Genomic DNA, 10737 nt, shown 5'->3' with positions numbered 1-10737 from the left:
GGGTGGGGCTGCGTGGGGTGCGGGCCCGCTGGGTCCCCGGCGCGCGGGACCCCGACCTGCCAGGGCAGCCGAGGGCTCACGTACAATGAAATGCAGGAACTGCAAGCCTGCCCTCTAAATGCGGAGCCAAGGAAAAGGGCAGTTTGGACCAAAAGCTACGGACTGAGGAATCCTGGAGGTGCGCTTGGCTGCCTAAGTCAGCTCGCTCCGGGCGGGCGTTTGGAGACCGGCGGCGGGGCGGTCAGCGGCCGGAGAGTTTAGGAACAGTTAGTGCGGGGACGGTCGCCAGCCAGGGGCCAAAGACCCAGGGATGTGGGGGCTAGGGTGAGTGGCCAAACCCTCTGCATCGGTTCCCTAGCAGAGAGCCACAGTTTGGAGCGCCTTTCTTTTTAAGCATGATGGGAGGAAAGGTAAAAATAAGTAAACTACAGAAGCGTCAGGTAAATCCATAGTAATGATTCCTGGGACGGAAAGTCAGTAAGGTTATTTAAAATAAATAAAATAATTCTTTAAAATAAATAAAACATTTAAAATAAATAAAACTTACTAAGCCCGAAAGGCTGGAACAGATAGTTTTCTTAGTGGGGAAAACTGATCACGCCGTCAGTGTTTAAATAACCAACGATATCTAAGTTGCAATTAGATCTGTAAAACTAATTAATAGACACGGAGTAGGTTTGCTACCTTCTGAGAACTCATAGGTTGGGAAAGAGACAGACTATGTTAAATATCGCACGTTCTATTGCGCACATTTTTTTTGTTTGTTTTGAAAAGCTGCTTAAATTAAAATATAATTGCGTAGAGAATTTTTAAACCCTCACCGGTCTGTTATATAAAGGTAAACCTAGGTAAATTTCTCTGAACTAAAAAAATGCGGTGGACAAAGCGCGTTCCTGGATTTTGTTTGCTTCACACACATCTTTATTTTTATTTTAAAAAACGTGGTAAAGTTTAGTGAAGCGTGGTTTTGCTTGAGTTGAGCGCCTTGGCTTGAAAGCTCTACGGGATCTTGCGTAGGATCTTCTAGGGATTTTTCTTGGATTATAACCTATTTAATGGGGCAGAAATCTGACAGCTCTGTCTGTCTTTTAAAATGTTTTTAGAAGTGTTATGGGAGGAAGAGGGACAAACGACGGCAGGGTGCAGCCCCTTTACCTGTTTTGGAAACGTTTTATCAGCGAGCGCGCAGGTTTGTCCCTGGAAAGTGCGAAGCGAGCCTTTGAAACCGCAGCTTCTCCGGCTGGATAACGAACATCGCACAGCCAATCAGCTCCTGCTTTCTAAGCCCGTCTGGGCTTTTCGATCCTACTAGGGGTGGGAGCTGCGTTTCTCTGCCAGAAAGAGGCCCCAGTTCTGCCCTGTGGGCTTATCAGGAGTCTGTTTGCACCTCTGTCGAGCCCAGAGCTGTGTCTCCGCAGATGCCATAACTCTGAATATTTATCAGTTATCAATATCGTGTGTGTGTGTGTGTGTGTGTGTGTGTGTGTGTAAGTGAGCGCAGGCACGATGTGTAAAATAACCAGAGATTCAGTAATACAAGCAGATCATGTATTTTTCTTCTAACGAGTATTGACCTTCCAAATCTGTAGAAAAAAGATGCCCCAGTTCAGATACTTTGACGTCCTTTGTACTGGGATCTTTCTCTCTAGGAAGGTTAGTATTTTCCCCCCAGCTTTAAAACTCATTTTCCCTTAAGGCATCACCCTTGAGCAAGCCACAGATCTTCCTCCCCCTTGTTTTTCTTGAGTTCTTGAGCCGCTGACATTTACAATTTACTATAATTCACTATAGCTGAGTTTCCACAGTAACAGTAAGTTCATTCAGAATATATATGAAAGTAATAACTATTTCCAAGTTGAATGTGATGCGTCTTTCAACTTACAGTTTCTTTTACATCGTAAAGTTTTTGTTTTTGCCAAGGTTTATGAAGGCACACTTCCCTCACCAGGCTGCACCTTTGAAATGTTGGTTATTTAGGACCTTTGGCGGTCGCATAATTTTCCAGCGGATGGGTCACGTTGCTGATAAACTAGGCAAGCACCTACTCCAGTTCCTCAAATATTTTTACTTTATTTTTGAGTACAGTACTTTGTTAGTTTTTTCTTTCCCTGATGAAAATTCCCTTAACAGGATGTGTCGTTTCTTGTCTAATAAGTTTTTAGTTTTCATATGTGAAGTGCAAAACAATAGAATATATGGTTGATTTCTAAGGCCCTTTTTCTAACTCTAAAATTCAGTAAGTGATTCCAAGAAATAGGCTGAACTCAGCTGTCTTTCCTCCCTCTGTCTCTTCTCCCTTCCTTCCCTCCCTCTCGGCCTCCTCCGGGTCTCTCTCATATTTACGTTTGCATACAGCACCAAAGCTAAAGCAGAGATGCTGTGACAGTCAGGATGAACTGAGCTTCCCTGCTACTAACAGTAACCACTGCACTTTCTTTTGCTCAAGCACAGTAGAATAGACTTAACCGCCCAACTGGTCTTTCTAACATGCGTGCTACAAGAAATGGGCTGATAGAGGATGCCTAAGTCAGTAAATCATTATCTTGAGCTTTTCATCAGCAGAATGTGCTACTGCATTAAGTCCTAAAGGTACCAGTCATTTAAAACCCTATGTATTTCTTGATTTTAAAAAATTGTTCTAAAGAAATGGCTTTATTCTAAAAAAAAGTTCCGGGTTTCAATAGGGCAGCTAATACCCCTAATTTAAAAAGTGAACCTATTTTGTGTGACTTAAGAAAATCAAGTAATTGCTTTATTTTTATTAAAAACTATTGGGACATTTCTAAATCTATTTTGAATTATAGAATATAAAAATTGAGCTGCGCATGGTGGCATACACCTATACCCTCAGCATTGTGGAGGCTGAGGCAGGAGGACTGCCACCACCCAGAGCTCCAGAGTGTGTTCAGGGCCAGCCAGAGATACATAGTGAGAACCTGTCTTAAAAGAAAAATTGAAAATATGTTGCAAAAATGGGTGTATATTGACCAGAAAAAGTAACAGCCTTAAGGAAGATTGTTCAAGGTATTAACATCCACCCGGCAAAGTTATGGCCCATGTTTACCCTGACTTCACAGTTCAGCAAGAAAGAAAAACAGCGTAAGTAGCTTTCAATTGGTGCGGTGGTTGCGGGGAAAGAGCAAGAATGGGAAAGTGCAGAAGCTGCTTGGTGCTAGGATGTCAAATGCAAAGTATGTGGATAGTATCCAACAGCCTGTGGGGTTCTTCGGTTCAGCTGCTTGACTAAGGGGATGTTGGGTGATATCAAGTAAATGTCATTTTTTAGCACATTTTTCACTGTGGATAAGGGAGGGTAGGCATTTGACATCACTCCAGGCTCTATTTTTTTAAAGTAAAAATCTTTTACTGTGAGTGGTTGAAAAAGACAAAAACATTTGTTCATTGGGATTAAACAGCTTTATAGAACAAAACAGCCCAGCACTTTCCACTGGTTTTACGCTACTGGAGAGGCTTACAAGGATGACCAGGTCTCCTTCCAGACGCTTTCCAGGAGGCTGTGGAGTGCTCACATGTTTGGGTGCACGCTGCTCCTCAAATTGCTGCATTTTATGCCTGATTGAGGAAGGGAAGGAAACGGGAGGAATGGGGTATCTGAGGGAGAGCTTGAAAGAAAAGGCTCTGGTTTAGCACATGGGGTTGCAGGGGGTTCATTAAGGAAATGGTTCCATTGAGTCTGCTGAAGATAGTGGACTTGATTTCCTGCATTGCTGCTGGGGCGGATGTGGGGGGATGTCAAGAATTCCTGGGGATTTCCCATCAGCCTTGGTAAACCTAGATTCCTCAAAGATGTCGCTGATCCTTGGTCTTTTCCTTGATTTCGAGCTCTTTGGGAAGCTTGATCCTATCTCACCAACACATTCATTGAGAGAGCCAGATGGAACCTCACTGATCCTCTACTCATTTCAGAGGCCAGAAAACTGGCCCCTCGAAGTTTAGTGATATTCCTCCCCCAACCCCAAGGTCAGCAGCTGGCTGGTGGCAGACCCAGGATGGGAACCTGATGTCCGTCATGCAGAAATTTCTTTTTCGTTTGTATTGTGCCCCTCTACCCCATAGTAGAGGTGGTCAAATATTTACCGAATAATACTACAGTGCTAAAATTTCTAAATAACAGCATCTTATTTTTAATTTGTGTGTGTGTGTGTGTGTGTGTGTGTGTGTGTGTGTGTGTGTGATACTGGGGCTAAACCCAGGGCCTCCTGTATGCTAGGCAAACACTCGACCACTGAGCTCCAGCCCCAGCATCTTTTCAAATCGGAAATTGTCTTCTATTTTCTGAAAGCCTATCAGGGGTTTAAATTAAGACTGTCAAAAAGGATGGCTACTCAATGGCACACTGAGACATTTGATAAGAAGATTCTTTTTCCTTGTGAGTACTTGGAATCCTTCTTTTGAACAGTTGCGGCTTACAATAGTTGGGCTTTATAATACTGGCTTCATCTTTTACTGTGTCCCTCCACACATTGTGTTCCAGACACCCAAACTCTTCCCCCAGTCAGAGAAGTTATTCACCCTCCTTCAGAGGGCGCTTCCCCTTGCTCAGGACATCGTGCGGCCCAGCTGCCTGCATGAAGCATACTCTTCCTCTGCATCCGCTCCTCCACTGCCTGCCAAACCCAGCGGTCAACTCCAAAGCTCCTCCTGGAAGCCCTGGACAGAACAGGCAGTTTCTTCTGCTTCTGCATGCTCTGTATGTACAGCATTTCTCACCTTGCATTGGTGGCATTTCATTTTTCTGTGTAATCTGTTCAGAGAGAAACCATACCTCGGCTGTCTGCAGATGCCTTGTACCTACTATAATGGCTGGCACTCGGGGTCTCATTAAGTGTTGGAATGAATGAATGAACAAGCGATCGTACAGCAACGTTATCACTTCAGAGAAGCCTCCTGGGGTCAGATGCACATTTACTGCAGTATATGATTGTGCTCTTGCTAGTTCACTTGGTCTCCTGTACAGGGAATTGTGACTGTTCTCAGTAGTGACTAAATTACAGGAAGACAGCTATGCCATCTCCTGGTGTTGGAGCGTAATGGATCGTTGGGCCCCTGTGTCATCAAAGTCAGCATCTTGCCCTCCACTTTGACGTGCTAAAGACTGCCACTTTATCCTCCGGTGTCTCATGAAATTTTTAGAGACAGGGCTCTGAGACTTTATGCTTTGACTACCTTGCCTTCTGTTAACTCAAACATGAGCTCTTGGATGCTAAGCTGGGGTGCAAACCCGAATGACCAGCTCCAGAGTCCACTGTTCCGATAGGTGCCTTTGTTATGGGGCCAGGATGGTGTGCCTAACATCTGTGCTTAGAATGAATTACCCTCAGCCCATCATGCAAATACAGTCCCAGCAGCATGGCCCTACTAGGTATCAAATGGGTCAAGCCCTGAAAGCCAAATACCACATGTTCTTGCTTATTATAGAAACTAACAGGTTGAGCTCATGGAAGTGAAGCGTAGAATGGTCACTAGAGACTAGGAAAGGTGTTGGGGAGGAAGGAGTGAAGGCGGGTGTGGCTGGATAGGAGTAAAAACTTCTAATATTGTATAGAACAGTAGAATGCTATCGTTGACATTAATTGCTTATTTCAAAACAGGTAGTAGAGAGGAGTTTGAATGTTTCCAGTACAAAGAAATGGCAAATGTCTGACGTGATGGATATGCCAGATACCCTGATCTGATCATTCCACGTTATATACATGTATTGAAATATCACATGTAGACTATAAATATATGCAAGTATTTATTATATGTCAATAATTTTAACATTTAAATATAAAGAAAGAGTCAGAAAGTAATTGATCATAAATAAAAGTCCAGTTAATACACTTAAAAAATCTGAATCCCATGGTTTGGGCCTAAGTTGTTCCATCCCTAGCCCCACCTACACCCCAGGCTTGCACATTCTCACAGCAGATTCCCAAACATACTTCTTAGCTGCAGGTGTAGCTCAGGGATAGAGCATTCTCCTAGCATGTGAGAGGCCCCAGTTTTGATTCTTACTCCCCACTGCAAAACAAGGAGCCTAAAAACCCATGCTTCTCAAAGTGTGGTACCTGGTCCAACACCATAACCCTCCCTAGGAACTTAGGGCATCAGAATGCTTTTTATTTTATTAAAACCCCCAGGAGTTTTGTTTGCACATTAAGAACAGAGAAGCACTGATTTTAGCAAAGGATTGAGGGACAGTTGTGGTGTCCAGTTCCTCTTCATCAACACCCTGGTGGTAACCTGGGACCCGTGAGACTGAGGGACTAGACCTGAGCCAGTTACAAACCTCTTCCATTTCCCACAGTGGTCTTGTGTTCTGTCATCTACTGGAACACCCGTGTCCTACTTGCATGCTCTTTCTTAACCAAAGTTAAGAAAGTCTTAACCTAGCTTGGACCTGCAATCGGAGAGAACAGAAGTTGCATTTTTCATGAATACTATGGTTACCCGAATCATAGGTGGCAAGATCAAGGTTTCAGAGAACATGGATTTAGTGGGAAATAGCACAGTGACATTAAATAGATGGTTGTTAACGAGAAATAAAAGTTCTGTGAGGCGTTTGCTTCCAAAACAAAATTACTGGTGCTGAAAACCAGTAGTGGTAAGTGGGTCCTTTCCAGAACTTCCAGCTGTCAGGATGTATCCGTGTCTGTTGAACAGCGCTGCAGCTGGCAGACTTCAGGTCCTTCTTGCTGGCTTGAAATTTAATGTATGTTGGTCTCCCTTGTCTCATTATTGTACATCTTGACACATGCTTTTTTGTCTTTTTGAAGACTATCTTTCACGCTTGCAGGCACTTTTCCCCACCTTGGTCCTCTGTCCTTCTACTTAATGGGGGCGTGTAAGTGGGATTTCCTTTCAAACCACAGATCCAACCATGTGGTCTACAGAAGCAAAGCTACAACAATTATCTGATTCTTTTGTGAAAAGAAGCCTGAAGTGAACCTGGTATAAATGAAAAGCCTCAGTCTTTATTATACACAAATATAAAGCCACTTTAACTCAAGGCCACGTTTAGCCAAACCATGATGAATATTTTGCCTGCCATGGTATTTTTGTGAAACCCTCTCTCTTTAGAGCCATGAGCCCTAGTGGGAGTCTCTGTTGGAATTAAAAATCCTCATGTGCCAACCCCACCCCTCAGAAATTTAATCACAATCCTTGGGTGGGAGCCTAGCATGGGTAATTTTGAAGAACTTAATTATTCCAGTAGGCAGCTGAGGTTAAGAACCTCACTTTCCATTGTATACCTGGAAGGAAAGCTGAACTACAGATTGCTGGACCCACTCCAATTTCTGATTTAGTTGGTCTGGAATGGGGCCGACAGTTGACCTCACTAACGAGTTTCCAGGTGATGCAGATACACCTGATCTAGGGACCACTCTTAACCACAAGCCCAGTGATCATTTGAGCCCTGGCCACATGGGAGGAACCTGTCCGGGCCAATCTGTAAAAGGTGTGAAATCATCACTAGACCTAGGACAAGGTGGAGGAAACTGTTTGTGAGGGTTCCTGCCAGGAAAAGGATCAGTAAAATGTACAGAAGGAAGAATCAGATTTGAGGTGTGCAACCATTGTGACAAAATTAAATGCCTTCTGAGGAGAGGAATCTATTCTGCAGGTTAGGAGAACTGAATGGCTGGTCTAGACGACAGCGTGAACCCCTTCTCCTTGTCTGCCTTAATCTGTGTAACTCCAGGCCTTTCCTCTAGTTAGACAGTGGCTGGTGTCATACCAGGTAGGGGTGTCCTGGGCACTCACTTGCCTACAAATGCAGTTAGAAGCCTTATGATGCTTTGCCTCTTGAATGAACCTCGGTATCTGTATTTCCTTTGCTGGGATCAGCACCGACTTTGGGTGGGTGACATCTACCTGCTGGACCAATATGGTGGTGTGCCCTTGCCATGGTTCTGTCTTTACCATCCAGAAAGCTTCCTGCCACTTGGAGGCAGAACTTCATGGGAAACCATGGTGCTGGAATTCTCCTTTGCAAAACACCAAGAATCCAAGCAGCTTCCCTTTCCCTGAGTATTGAGAAATATGTCTAGGGCATCTAATGCCTCATTTTGTGTGGGCTGCATTTTGACACTTTCATTTTCAAGTACAGAAAGAATATATGCCCACTTTACCACTTAAACACTACTTCTTCAGGGCTGAAATAGTGTAGCTATATCTGTTATCTATTGCTAAACCATAAGCTGTCCCAAAGTGTAATGGCCCCAAACAACCCTTTGGTATGTTTTGTGATTCTCTGGGTCAGAGGTTTGGGCCAGGCTCAGCTGGGTTTCACCCGAGTCACTTAGCCCCAGCTGTGCCAGTCTGACTGGGACCTTGGGACTGGGCCTCATACTCTGCCTGGTCCTTCCTCATGCACTTAGGCTTTCTTACTGGAAGTCTGGTGTTCTGGAGCACACGCTGGGGCCTTCAGGGTGCTTGGAGGCCCTGAGAGGACTGAAATTCCTATGCCACTCTGCCACATTCTACTGGTTCAAGCAAGTCCTAGCCCAGCTTCCAGGGCTGGGGAGTCAGCCTTCTCTCTTGATGGGGGGAGCTCCAAGCATCATGCTAATATCTTCCAACCTGCTGTACCTCTGTGAAATACCTCACCTTCGATTTTCAGTCTAGCTGTTCAGGTAGACTATGGCCAAGAAAACCACAGTACCTAGTAAATAATAAACACTAAATAATGCTTGACCTTTCTAAATAGTATCCAATAATGAAATAACCAGACGAACTTCCCATTCATAAATCTTTTATTTAAGGCACATGGGTCACAGTTAAGCTAATGTGCCATGTTTGCATGGTGGCCTCTCCCCAAAACCCTGTCACCAGCAGGACTGGTCGGCAGATCCCAGAGTGTGTGGGTAGGCAGCTCCTCAGCAGCTTAGGGTTTATTTCAAGGTGTCTCTGCCTAGGTCCTTCTTCTGGAGGCTGTGCTACGACTGTAGGGAGAAAAGTGCTTTTGGGGAAGAAAAAAGGAACATAACCTTTGATGACTATCAGGCACTGGGATGTACATATATTACTTTACTCAGTCCTAAGAGGGAGGCATGAGGCTCATAACATATTGTTCTAAAATCACAGAAGTGGCTTGTGAATCTGGAATTATTTGAACCTGATCCTATGGGATTCCAAACCTCTCTCCTTAGCGCACATTACAGCCTACCTGAAAGGCAGAGAAGGAAGAATTTGGGGTGGGGGGGTGTTAATCTTTCCCTCTCTCAAAACCAGTCCATCCCTAGAGTTTCGCCCTTCCCAAAGAATGTGAGAAGCCGCTGCGACTTACACGTCAAGTGACATTGGCAGATTCCACCGCAGAGTGTTGCAGACACCTCTAAAATGTCCATTAAGACAGAATTTTAATCCTGTGGGTTTTCTTATAGGTATTCAGAATTGTCCCCCCCAAAAAGTCAGAAGAGGGTCCCTAAAGCCATTAAGAACACGATTTCATGTGGGCACCATACATCCTCTAGACGCAGCTTAAACCTACTTCAGGTTACAGTGGGCAAAACTCTTGTCAGGCAAGGCCCTAGCAGAAGCCTGGACTCCCTCAGACAGACAGTTTCCAGGAATCAGATCTCTGCTCCTGTGTGCACCTTCCAGATCGCAGCAGCTTCCAAGACTGGGAGCTTCGCAGGAACAAAACCTGAGCACCTGAGAGGAGGGCCGGGAAGGAGATGCTCAGGAGTTAGGGGGAAGGGTGGACACTCACTCTACCCCGGAGAGGGGAAGGAATGCAAGGACTGAGTCTCTCAGAAAGCACACTGCTCTTTCTGTGTTGGCTCACGCAAGCCTCTTTGTAAGCATCCATGACTTCCCAAGAGCCACATACTTAGGGAACAGCAGATTTTAAACATAAGCCTTCCGGATTCAAAATCAGTGCTCTTTCTACCAGCATTTACCTAAGACAGTGTGAATGAAAAATGTAGGAATGAAATGAAAAGCAAGCCACTTTCAGGGTTTAGAATAAAAGTTGATGTACCTGTGAGAAAAATAAAAACAACTGTTCAAGGGTCCTCCTCTAGAGGAAGTTACTTTTCAGCCTGGGGTGGCCACCCTACAGGCCTTGATCTCTCTTAGTGATTGACAGTCCTTGTGCAGTTAGCAAAACTGGAAGTGCATGTGCGTGTGTGTGTGTGTGTGCGTGCGTGTGTGTGTGTGGGTGTGTGTGTGCACGCGCACACGCTGGGGATAAACTCAGGGCCTTGACTATGTTAGGCAAGTACTGTATTACAGTACATCCTCAGCCCTATTCCTATTTCTATGACTCTAGTTGCTCCTAGATCTTTTTTCCTCCTGCACCATTCTTGCAGATATTCAGACCTGCAAAAAGTCAAAAGAGAAAATAGTGTTTTACTTCTCCTTCCTTGAGGTATTTGTTGGAGCGGGACAGTTTCTTATACCGATGATGATCACGTTTATAAGAACCTGAGAAAAATCCTATCTTGCCACCTGCTGAGGACTTTTACCTTTTGCTTTAGGGAAATAATTGGGAAGTGTGACCAAAAGTGGTTCTGTACCTTAGACTGAAACTGCAGGAGGTGGTGGCATGAACGCTGTTTGGTTTCTATGATTGTTTTCTTTCTGTAAGTTGGCAGTAAGGACCTAAAGATACACGTAGATGGTGAAAAGGCAGGGATCTACTAGAGAGGACTGCAAACAGGATGTAAAAAGGCAGTTCAAGCTCTCTCTACAGTATTTCATTTATGATTAATGGTATTGTTTTCTTTT

General features: G+C 44.5%; 1 protein-coding gene across 3 annotated transcripts in view; it reads left to right on the top strand.

Annotated features, from left to right (window-relative positions):
* Positions 1 to 10737, top strand: part of Flt1 (fms-related tyrosine kinase 1) — a 178429-nt gene that overhangs the window by 1029 nt on the left and 166663 nt on the right. The window lies entirely within an intron of this gene.

Source organism: Chinchilla lanigera, unplaced genomic scaffold (assembly GCF_000276665.1).
Source record: "Chinchilla lanigera isolate Chin_1 unplaced genomic scaffold, ChiLan1.0 scaffold00096, whole genome shotgun sequence".
Lineage (NCBI taxonomy): Eukaryota > Metazoa > Chordata > Mammalia > Rodentia > Chinchillidae > Chinchilla > Chinchilla lanigera.
This window is presented reverse-complemented; position numbering and strand designations above follow the sequence as displayed.